The 12,811-nt window shown below is 47.2% G+C and overlaps 1 pseudogene; it reads left to right on the top strand.

The window, feature by feature from the left end:
- Positions 1 to 5,639: 5,639 nt before the first annotated feature.
- Positions 5,640 to 11,667, top strand: LOC147116128 (uncharacterized; annotated as a pseudogene).
- The last annotated feature ends 1,144 nt before the right edge of the window (positions 11,668 to 12,811 follow it).

The raw sequence follows: 12,811 nt of genomic DNA, 5'->3' as shown, positions 1-12,811 counted from the left end.
AATATCTCAATAGGGTCCACTGCTGGTGCTTCCTCCACAGTAGGCAGTGGCAGGCGTGATAGCCCATCAGCGTTTCCATGCTGTTTCGTGCCTTTATATTCTAATTTCATATTGATTCACCCCTAGAAACAGGGACCATCTTTGTAACCGTTGTGCAGTCATCACCGGAACGCCCTTCTTTGGATTAAAGATGGAGACAAGTGGTTGGTGGTCAGTCAGCAAGGTGAACTTCTGCCCATGCAGATAGTGGTTGAATTTTTTTACTCCCCATACTAGGCTGAGGGCCTCCCTGTCAATCTGGGCGAAGTTGCGCTCGGCTGAGGTTAGTGCAAAGGCTACTGGCCTCTCCAACCCATCTGGGAATTTGTGCGACAGCACCGCTCCAATACCATAGGGTGATGCATCACATGCCAAACGAATTGGTAGTGCTGGGTTGAAATGGGCCAACACCTCTTTTGATGTGGTCAATTCTTTGCACTTCTGGAAAGCTCGTTTACGTTCGTCATTCCACTTCCATGGTACCCCTGTTTACAGTAGGGTGTTCAGTGGGTGTAATACCGTAGACAAATTTGGTAAGAACTTATGGTAGTAGTTTACCAGCCCGAGGAACGACCTCAGTTGTGACACATTTTCCGGTGCTGGAGCCTTGACTACTGCCTTAATCTTTTCAGGGGACTTATGGAACCCCTCTTCATCGATAACGTGGCCACAATACGAGATCTGCTTCTGGAAAAACTCGCACTTGTGGCGATTAGCTCATAGCCCATATTCCTTTAATCTGGTGAGCACCTTCTCCAGGTTGGCGAGGTGATCACTGTCATTTTCGCCCGTGACCAGGATGTCGTTCAAATAACACTGGGTCCCTGGAATCCCTTGCAGGACTTGATCCATCACCCTTTGCCAAATAGCCGGAGCCGATGCTACCCCGAACACCAGCCGGTTGTATTGGTAGAGACCTTTATGTGTATTGATCGTGAGGTACTGTTTCGAGGCTTCTTCTACCTCCATTTGCAAGTACGCCTGGGCTAGATCAATTTTGGTGAAGCATTTACCTCCAGATAGCGAGGCGAAAATATCCTCAATTCGTGGAAGCGGATATTGTACTGTGTGAAGGACTGGGTTCACTGTCACCTTAAAATCCCCACACATGACAAACCTTCTTTGGTTCCCCAGGCGTATTACTCAACAACCTCTTCATTACAGGAACGATGGGTGTAGCCCACTCGCTCCAGTCTACTTTGGACAGTACTCCTGAACGTTCCAACCCTTCCAGCTCTGCTTCGACGGCTGGTCTGATCGCATAAGGCACTGTCTGGCCTTAAGAAACTTTGGGTTTGCATTTTCCTCTATTTCAATCGTTGCTGTTATGCCTTTTAGTGTTCCGAGTCCCTCCTGGAACACTTCTTTTGCATCAGCTAGCATTTTTGACAGTCGTCCAGGTGTGACGTCGTCATCCTTTTTGGCCTCAACCTTCAGTGCCTGTATGGAATGCCAATCTAATTGTATCTTCCGGATCCATTCACGTCCTAGTAGTGGTGGTCCTCCATCTGGCAATACATATAGGTCCATTTCAGGTATTTCCTGGCCTTTGTATATCACTTTCGCCCTTATTTTTCCTTTGGGGTAGACTTTTTGCCCCGTGTATGTCTTCAAGACAATCTCTGTAGCTTTCAAGGGTATATGTCAAAATAGCCGCTTGTAGTCTCTTTGATTTATGACTGTTAGGGCTGATCCTGTGTCCAATTCCATTTTCACTTGGACTCCGTCTATCTTGAGTGTAACCCAGATAGTCTGGTGATCCTCCATTTTGGTTACCTTATGTAGTTTCAGACAACCCAGCTCCTTGCTTCCGGAGTCTGTATCACTTTTCTGTTCGTCTGAACTAATGTCCATCACCTTATGTACCTTTTTGTACTTCTCCTGTGGAGATTTCTTGCTGTTGGTTTTCTTCCCAGACCTGCAGACTCTTGCTATGTGTCCTGCTTTTCCACACTGTCTGCTCACTTGGTCCCTGAACCAACAGTCCTTCTGGTCGTGTGTTGTTCTGCCGCAGCGATAACACTTCCCTGTTCCATAGGACATTTCATTGGTGCCATATTCTTGTGGTCTCCATTGTATCTCTGCAGCGCCCCTTGTGGCTGCTTCGTGTGATACTGCCATGCTGAAAGCCTTGTCCAGCGTAAGATCCTTTTCTGATAGAAGCCGTTTCTGGGTTCCTTCACTTTGAAGCCCACACACAAACTTGTCCCTTAACGTATCTGCTAGCCCCACTCCAAACTGGCAGTGTTTCGATAGCTTGCGCAGTTCCGTTAAGTACTCAGCGTTGCTTTCGTCTTTATGTTGATTCCTTTTATGGAACTTAAATCTTTCTGCTATCAGCAGTGGTGTGGGGTTTAAGTGGTCCTGTAGGATTTCTACTACGCTTTCGAAATTCTTATTCACGGGCTTCTCTGGGGTTATTAGGTTTCACAGTAACCCATAAGTTTTTGCACCCATGGAATTTAACAAAACCAGTGCTTTCCTAGCATCTGGCACTTCATTCGCCCTGCAGTACACCTCAATACGTTCCACATATGTCGCCCAATCTTCGACTTCATTGTCGAACATAGAGATACTGCCACTCTTCGGCATCCCTGGGTGTGATTTAACTGTCAAAAATGGCATCTCCCGCGCTCTCCCTTCTTCTCCGCTGGCACAACATGGCGTCTCCCATGCTTTCCTTTCTTCCCGCGCTCACCCTTCTTCTCTGCTGCGGCTTCTAAAAATGGCGTCTCCTGCGCTCTTCCTTCTTCTCCGCGGCTCAATGGCATCTCCCGTGCTCTCCCATCTTCTCCCCATGGACACTGTTCAGCCCTTGAGCCCTGGCTGTGCTCTGTGCATTTTAATTTTTCTGTGCGCCTTTCCCGTTTCCGCCGCCCGGTCCTGAACCCGGCTGCTGCTTTACCCTCTCTCTCTCCATTTTGTTTTTCCTCGACGCTGCTTGGTTTTCAACCCCCGGCTGCGCCATGTGCGCTTCACCCTCTCTCTTACCCCATAGACGCTGCTCGGCTTTTTCTCTGCCGTCGGTCAGCTCCAGCCGCCGCTGTCCGGGAAGGGTCTGTGCTGTACCTGTTGTCAGTCTGTTGCAGATCATCATGGCTGTGGAACCAAGCCCAGCTCTCCACAGCCTCCCCTGCGATGTTCACTCTCTGCCGGACGACTGGGCGGTTGCTCGCAGTCGACGCCCATGCTTCTGGCCTCGACTTTCTTCCACCGCCCTCCCGGAGCAAATCCTCGAAGGTAAATGCAGATTTGCAGGTAGATTCGAATCAACACTCGTCGCCACTGTTAGATCCGTGATTCTGAGAGTATGATGTTTTTCAATAACTACACAGATGCTGTAACTTAACAATCAACAGGTGTTTACTGGAGTAGGGTAGTCTCAAGACTGGGGGTACAGAGGCATGCTCAAGGCTTATAAACACGTGTGGTCACTGCCGGTACTAGTACACAGGAGCTGTAAAAGTTGTTCTCTCTTAAAGATACATACACTACAGATACTGAGTGTCGATACGCCCAGATTGAAAAGGAATGTCTAGGCTTGGTAGTTGGACTAGAAAAGTTTCATGTCTACATATATGGACTTCCCACCTTCACAGTTGAGACAGACCACACCCCACTGGTTGCCATCTTAAAAAAAATGAACCTGAATGAGATGTCTCCAAGGATTCAACGACTCATGATGAAGCTGCAAAGATATGACTTTGAACTGGTCTACACACCAGGCAAATACATAGTGTTAGCAGATGCACTATCCCGAGCACCCACAATGAGTCATGTGAGCTCTACTGAAGAAGACGTGGATGTTCATGTGAGTATGGTCACTGCTGCGCTGCCCGTGTCAGGCACAAAATCAAAGCAAATAGCAGAAGAAACAGTAAAAGATACAGTATTACAAACAGTAATAGAGAACATTCATCATGGTTGGCCAAAAGGTTCCTGTCCAAAATATTTTCACATAAGGTCAGAATTGAGTGTCGCAAGTGGACTATTACTAAAACAGAACAGAATAGTCATTCCACAGGCTTTACGTCAAGACATGCTCAAAAGGATTCATGAGGGACACCTCGGAATTGAAAAATGCAAAAGGAGAGCAAGAGACACTGTTTATTGGCCTGGCATAAATAAGGACATTGAGAACATAATAGGCAAATGTGAGACATGTCAGAAACACCAAAACAAACAAGCAAAAGAACCAATGATAGTAGCTGACATACCAACAGCACCATGGCAAAAGGTTGGTATGGACCTTTTTCATTTAAATGGTAAAGACTATCTAATAGTGATTGACTACTATTCTAACTATCCTGAGATGGCGCTGCTCTCAAGCACCACAGCAAGCAGTGTCATAATGCATGTGAAATCCATCTTCGCCAGACATGGAATTCCCAGGAATGCCGTTAGCAACAATGGTCCGTGCTTCAACTGTAAGGAGTGGCAACAGTTTGCAGCATATTATGACTTTCAACACATCACATCCAGTCCTTTGTATGCCCAGTCGAATGGTAAGGCAGAGGAAGGTGTTCAAGTTCTCAAGCAGCTACTGAAGAAAGCGACAAAAAGCAAGTCTGATCCTTATCTCGCCCTGCTGAGCTATCGAGCCTCATCTTTAGACTCTGGTTCTTCACCTGCTGAACTCCTAATGGGTCGCAAGTTGTGTACCATGCTACCCTGCTGTGCAAAAGAAAAGCAGAGTAAGGAACTGAGACAGAGACTTCAACTGTTAAAGCTGAAACAGAAATCATACTATGACAAGTCATCCAAAACTCTGAAACCATTGACAAGGGATGATGTTGTCAGGATTGAGGATCCAGATGCATGGAACAGGAAAGCTACAGTTCTTGAGGAAGTAGGACCAAGGTCATACACTGTTAGAACTGAGGAAGGACAGATTCTCAGGAGGAACCGCCGTTCCCTCCTAAAAACACAAGAGGCAATACAAGAGCAGATCGATGACAATGCCGCAACTGCATCTTGTCAATCACCACTAGAACAATCTCATGAAGACACATCAGACTTACCCGTGTTGAGAAGATCCACACGTGAAGTAAAAAAGCCTGACAGACTTAATCTTTGAGTATAATGTAAAGCTTTGAAAATGTGTTGATTGTTGTGAAAATGTTTATGTTTATAGAGCACTAACAAAAGTGTTACTGATATCATCTTTATTGTTTTTCTTGAAAGTTGATTGATATTGATTTTGTTTAACCTCAAAGAAAGGGGGATGTAATGATCAATAACATGTCATTCTATAGTGGACACTAGGTGGAGCCGTAGAGCTGTGTAGAGCTGTATATTGCTGTATGTCTCTATATATATAAGACTACATTACCCACGAGGCCCTAGGCTACCCACAAGGCAGTAGTCAAGATGGCTGCCTGCACACAGAAGCACACATGTTGAATCTCTACAGATGCTGTACCTAGAGAACGTGTACTGAATAAATGACTAGCTAGAAGCTAGCTGTGTTCATAATAAGAATGTCTAGTTATTAATGAACATAACATATATCTTCTTTTTTTCAAATATTAAACCCTTCCTATCACTCCTGCACCTACCAGCACCAAGTGTAAAAAGGAGTCCTGAGTCTCATTGTCAAAATGGTCCATCTGCTGGAAAGTAAGCCTTTTGTTCAAGTTTCTGCATTTCTTCAGACTGAATTAAAGGGTTAATTCTGCGATCTGCTGCTCTGTGCCGGCAGCTGCAGGAACATAGTTTGGAGAATTGTGATGGGTGTGGCAATGCTGTGGTTCTAGTACTGGATTGGCAACCTCGAGATCATCCATTCATATCCCAACATGTCAAGCTCTAAAATTGAATTGTATAAATCTGGTTATTTGTGGCACCAGAAAAACTGTCAAGAAAACTGTTGGATTAAAAACCCAACTGCTTCACCAAAATAACCTGGTCTGGCCTACACACCAATCCATCCACACAACGTGGTTGACTCCCAATGCCCTCTGAATTGCTCTAACAAACAGTGCAAAACAATTGCTATGAAGGAGGCCCACCAACAACTTCTCACGGCAACCAGGCCTCGACAATAACTGAGCCGTGAAACGAGACCAACATGTAATGAAGTTGTGATTACAGCTTTACAGCCCCATCGCTACACAGAAGGAGGGCTGCTTACTGAATAACTGAAAGAAAGTCTTGCATTTATATAGCAACGTTCACAACCACCGGACGTCCCAAAGCGCTTTACAGCCAATGAATTACTTTTTGAAGTGTAGCCACTGTTGTAATGTAGGAAACGCAGCAGCCAATTTGCACACAGCAAGCTCCCACAGACAGCAATGTGAAAATGAGCAGATAACCTGTTTTTGTTATAACAACAGATAATGCTGAAAATACTCAGCAGGCCAGGCAGCATCCGTGGAGAGAGAGACAGAGTTAACGTTTCAGGTCTGGGAACCTTCATCAGAACTCAAAAAAGCTGGAGATGTAACAGACATTAAGCAGGTGCAGAGACAGGGGACGGGGGCGGGGTTTAGGAGGGGAGGAAGGAATTGAAAGAACATACTGTGAAAATGTTGCAAATGGGAATGGCAAAATTATACAGCATGAAAAATGGGGGCAGGGATTATTATCTGAAATTGTTGAACTCGATATTGAGTCCGGAAGGTTGTAAAGTGCTTAATCGAAAGATGAGGTGCTGTTCCTCGAACTTACGTTGAGCTTCATTGGAACAGTGTAATAGGCCGAGGGCAGAGAGATCAGAGTGGGAGTGAAGCGGAGAATTAAAGTGACAGACGACCACAAGCTCATGGACACCATTACGGGCTGAACGGAGGTGTTCCGCAAAGCGGTCGCCCAATCTGCGTTTGATCTCCCCAATGTAGAGGAGAGCACATCGTGAGCAGCGAATACAGTATATTAAATTGCAAGAAGTACAAGTAAATCGCTGTTTCACCTGGAAGGGGTGTTTGGGGCCCTGGACAGTGGGAAGGGAGGAGGTAAAAGGGCAGGTGTTGCATCTCCTGCGCTTGCACGGGAAGGTGCCAGGTGAAGGAGAAGGGCTGTTGGGGGTGATTGACGAGTGGACCAGGGTGTCGCGGAGGGAGCGGTCTCTTCGGAATGCTGAAAGGGGAGGTGAGGTGAAGATGTGTTTGGTGGTGGGATCACGTTGGAGGTGGCGGAAATGGTGGAGGATGATCCGTTGAATGTGGAGACTGGTGGGGTGAAAGGTGAGGACAAGGGGAACTCTATCGTGGTTCTGGAAGGGAGGGGAAGGGGTTAGAGCAGAAGTGCGGGAAATGGAATGGACACGGTCAAGAGCCATGTCAACCACAGTAGAGGGGAATCCTCGGTTGAGGAAAAAGGAAGACATGTTGGAAGCACTGGTATGGAAGGTGGCATCGTCAGAACAGATGCGGCGGAGACGGAGAAACTGGGAGAATGTAATAGAATCCTTACAAGAAGCCGGGTGGGAGGAAGTGTAGTCCAGGTCACTGTGGGAGTCAGTGGGCTTATAGTGGATGTTTGTCAAAAGCCGATCGCCAGAAATGGAGACGGAGAAGTCAAGGAAGGGAAGGGAAAAGTTGGAGATGGACCATGTGAAGGTGAGGGAAGGGTGGAAATTGGAAGTAAAGTGAATGAACTTATCAAGTTCAGGGCGAGAGCAGGAAACGGCACCAATACAGTCATCGATGTACCGGAAAAAGAGGTGAGGGAGGGTACCTGAGTAGGACTGGAACAAAGAGGGTTCCACATATCCCATGAACAGGCAGGCATAGCTAGGGCCCATGTGGGTTCCCATAGCAACACCTTTAATTTGGAGGAAGTGACTGGAGTCAAAGGAGAAGTTGGTCAATTTGAGAAAAAGTTCAGCCAGGCAGAGGAGGGTGGTGGTTGATGGGGACTGGTTGGGCCTCTGTTCAAGGAAGAAATGGAACGCCCTCAGGCCATCCTGGTGGGGGGTGGAGGTGTAGAGGGATTGGATGGCCACAGTGAAATGGAGACGGTTGGGGCCAGGAAACTGGAAACTGTTAAAGTGACGGAGGGCGTCGGAAGAGTTGCAAATGTAGGTGGGAAGAGACTGGATAAGGGGAGTAAAAATAGAGTTGAGATAGGAAGAGATAAGTTCTGTGGGGCAAGAACAGGCTGAAACGATGGGTCTACCAGGGCAGTCCTGTTTGTGGACCTTGGGAAGGAGGTAGAAGCGGGCAGTGCGGGATTGGGGGACTATGAGGTTGGCGGCCATGAAGGGAAGAACTCCAGAGGAGATGATGTCAGTGACAGTCTTGGAGTCAATGGCTTGATGTTTGCTAGTGGGGTCATGGTCCAGGCGGAGGTAGGAGGAGGTGTCGGAGAGTTGGCGTTCAGCTTCCGCACGGTAGAGGTCGCTTCGCCAAACAACAACAGCACCACCCTTATCAGCAGGTTTAATGATAATGTTAGGGTTGGATTGGAGAGAACGGAGTGCTGCAAGTTCAGAGGGAGGTAGGTTGGAGTGAGAGAGGGGAGCAGAGAAATGGAGACGGCCGATATCACATCGGCAGTTAGCAATGAAAAGATCTAGAGAGGGTAAGAGGCCAGGGGGAGGGGTCCAAATAGAACGAGAATTTAGAAAGCGGGAGAAATGGTCAGCCGTGCAGGGGGAAAGACTGGCCAAAGAAGTGGGCAGGGAGACGAAGGCGGCGGAAAAAGAGCTCAGCATCGTGCCGAGCTCAAAATTCTGTAAGATTCGCAAAATTCCCACATGGTTATTAATAAAGGGGACCCTGCATGGACAATTTAAAAAGGGTACCCAAAAGATGGCGTCCGCACCTCATGACCAAAAGCCTGTAAGATTTTACAAGCTTGGACTCTGCAGGACACAACAGGCAGTTTTGGGAAATCGAAACTTAAAATGCATTTCTGTGAAAAGGACTTTGTATTTGAAAAGTCAGACAGCTAGGCAAACACTGAATATGCATTTCGTCAGATTGGAACAGATCAACCCAGTTAGGCCTAATCATGAGTCCATTAGTTTTTCCACATAAATAATCGGAAACAGCTTAAGGAAGCCACCAAGGCTGGACAGACCGATTAAAATGCATTAACGACAATACAACTCGGACATCAGGCCATCAGGTGCGATAAACGGCCATCGAAAGCCAGTTAGTTTAGATTGGTATAATCATTTAAAACAGCCCGCCAAAAGTTAAACAATGGACTGACCTGATTTGGCACGCAGATTACGGCCTTCGGAAGGAGTATAATTGTAGGCCCTCAGTGGCAATCGCTCTCTCTTGCTCTGCTGTCTCGACTCTGACCTCTTGGGCTGCTGCCGCCTGTACTCATGCCCTGGCCTTGTGGTGGGTTCTCTTCTCACTCCCCGCATTAAGTTGCAACCAAGGACATCCATACCAAGCATGGAGAGGGGAACGAGACCCGAGTCCAAAGTCACCCAGGACACACGGGCCACGAAAAGGGGCAGACGAAACGAGGCGAGACAAGGCGATCCGAAGAAAAAGGTAAAGACCCGACAAGAGCAGAGAAGGGCAGCAAAAGACGTATTGATAAAAGCCAAACGCCTAGTTATAAGCTGGCGCTTGGGGAAGAATTTAGACGAAGATGCTGGCGTTTGATACTTGGGTAGTAAAATCAAACCAGCAGTGAAGACCGCCAACCAACCTGTTACCACTGACGACCGCCCGAAGGAGAAGAAGAAGAGAACCCATCTCGACGAGACGACAACGGTAGCTGAGGAGAGGAAAGGTATGTCGCAGCAACAGCTCCAGCACGTGAGACCACGTGACGACGGAATAACCCAAAGGGCAGGAGACCAAACCTCAAACTCGCAACTGTTAAAGCAACAGGCCTTGGATTGGTGAGCATGAATTCCTGGCCCCTCATAGCTTAATCTAGTTAGGTATAGGGGGTGGGATAAGGATAAGGGGATTGTTAATGTGGTTGTTTTTCCCTCGATGTGCCGTGTGTTCCCCATTCCCTGTTTAAGTATAGTTATTTGTTTATGCCTGTAATTGTTTACCAGTAAATTCTCATAAGACTGTGTTTTTATTCCTGTTTTAATAAAATCTTGGTTTTCGTACACCAAACCACTTGTCTACTCGATTTTTCTGTATCGCCGCCTGCACCTAAGTCCGGTGTCTAGAACCCAGGGGCGTGGGAGCAATTCGAACCGCTCACAAGCAGTCAGGGGCATAACTGACTGGGCGCACATGCCACCCGCCACCCCCTACAATTCAGAAAATGCTGAAAATACTCAGCAGGCCAGGCAGCAACCTGAAACGTTAACTCCGTTTCCCTCTCCCCGGATGCTGCCTGAGTTATTCCACGTGGATTCCAACTGAACTTCCACCCTTCATGTTTCGGATCCACCCAGGATTACAAATATCTCTGAGATATTCATCGTTCCTCGAACTACTGCTTTCGCCACATCTTGAGATCCACGCTCAATGCCATGCGCCGCCACATGAGCAATCTCAAACTCTCTTTTCAGCAGCACCGACGCACTCTATCCCAAAGCTGTCCGGGTCCACAGTTCCATTTCATCCTTCAGCTCATCCGACGCTTCAATAAAAACTTTTTTTCTTCCTTTCTGATGTCAAGGATCGCAAGCTTCATCAATTGTTGGACACCAATGCCCCTTGGAACGTTCTTCCCCATTACTTTCCTCCGATCCGATCCCTTCTCCCAATCCCAGCCCCTGCCGTGTTTTCACTATCCCCTCTGACCTTCCCCTCTCTGACCCCGAACGATCAGTCCTCAGCAAAGGCCTGAGTTTCATCCCCTTACGCCCCCATCTGAATGAATTTCGAGCTCGGCACGATGCTGAGCTCTTCTTCCGTCGCCTTCATCTCCGTGCCCACTTCTTTGGCCAGGAGTCTTCTCCCCGCACGCCTGACCCTTTCTCCCGCTTTCTAAATTCTCGTTCTACTTGGACCCCTCCCCCTGACCTCTTACCCTCTCTAGATCTTTTCATTGCTAACTGCCGACATGACATCGGCCGTCTCCATTTCTCTGCTCCCCTCTCTCACTCCAACCTACCTCCCTCTGAACTTGCAGCACTCCGTTCTCTCCGATCCAACCCTAACATTATCATTAAACCTGCTGATAAGGGTGGTGCTGTTGTTGTTTGGCGAACCGACCTCTACAGTGCTGAAACTGAATGCCAACTCTCCGACACTTCCTCTTACCTTCGCCTGGACCATGACCCCACTAGCAAACATCAAGCCATTGTTTCCAAGACTGTCACTGACCTCATCTCCTCTGGAGATCTTCCCTCCATGGCCACCAACCTCATAGTCCCCCAACCCCACACAGCCCGCTTCTACATCCTTCCCAAGATCCACAAACAGGACTGCCCTGGTAGACCCATCATTTCAGCCTGTTCTTGCCCCACGGAACTTATCTCTTCTTATCTCGACTCTATTTTTTCTCCCCTTGTCCAGTCTCCTCCCACCAACATTCGCGACACTTCTGATGCCCTCCGTTACTTTAACAGTTTTCAGTTTCCTGGCCCCAACCATCTCCTTTTCACTATGGATGTTCAATCCCTCTACACCTCCATCCCCCACCAGGACGGCCTTCGGGTGCTCCGTTTCATCCTTGAACAGAGGCCCAACCAGTCCCCATCCACCGCCACCCTCTTCCACCTGGCTGAAATTGTTCTCACATTGAACAACTTCTCCTTTGACTCAACTCACTTCCTCCAAATTAAAGGTGTTGCTATGGGAACCCACATGGGCCCAAGCTATGCCTGCCTGTTCATGGGATATGGGAACACTCTTTGTTCCAGTCCTACTCAGGTCCCCTCCCTCACCTCTTTTTCCAGTACATCGATGACTGTATCGGTGCCATTTCCTGCTCTCACCATAAACTAACTAGTGGGGGGGAGGTTCCCAGAGAGCAAATAATAAAAATGACAACAGAGAAGGTCATAGACTTAGGTAGCAGTGGGGAAATGAAAAACCAGAGCGTGTCAGGAAGGGGCAGAAGGTATGGAGTAAAAGGTAAAGTAATAAAAAGGGCAAAAGCAGGAACTAAGTGTCACAAAACATATTTGAAAGTTCTCTATCTAAATGCACGTAGCATTCGTAACAAAATAGACGAGTTAATGGCACAAATAACTACATATGGGTATGATCTTGTGGCCATTACAGAAACATGGCTGCAGGGTGACAATGCCTGGGAATTAAACATACCAGGTTATTTAACGATCAGGAAGGACAGGCAGGAAGGAAGGGGAGGTGGGGTGGCTATGTTAATAAAGGAAGGAATCACTGTAATACAGAGAAATGATATTGGGTCAAAAGATCAGGATAATGAAACAGTTTGGGTGGAGGTAAGGAATAATAAGGGGAAAAAAACATTAGTGGGCATAGTCTATAGGCCTCCGAACAGTTGCAATTCTGTTGGACGGAGTATCAATCAGGAAATAGTTAAGGCTTGTAATAAGGGAACATCTATAATTATGGGGGATTTTAACTATCATATTAATTGGACAAATCAAATTGGGCAGGGCTGCCTTGAGGATGAGTTCATTGAGTGTATTAGGGATGGGTTTCTTGAGCAGTATGTAACTGAACCGACCAGGGGGCAAGCAACCTTAGATCTGGTCCTTTGTAATGAGACAGGATTAATTAAAAATGTCCTAGTAAAGGATCCCCTTGGAATGAGTGACCATAACATGGTTGAATTCCATATTCAATTAGAGGGTAAGATGGTTGGATCTCAAACAAGCGTGCTAAGCTTGAATAAAGGAGACTATGAAGGTATGAGAGTGGAATTGAGTAGAGTGGATTTGGAAAATAGATTAAAGGGT

Source organism: Somniosus microcephalus, chromosome 6 (genome assembly GCF_052327205.1).
Source record: "Somniosus microcephalus isolate GS21.2 chromosome 6, FLI_Smic_1.0, whole genome shotgun sequence".
Taxonomy (NCBI): Eukaryota; Metazoa; Chordata; class Chondrichthyes; order Squaliformes; family Somniosidae; genus Somniosus; species Somniosus microcephalus.
This window is presented reverse-complemented; position numbering and strand designations above follow the sequence as displayed.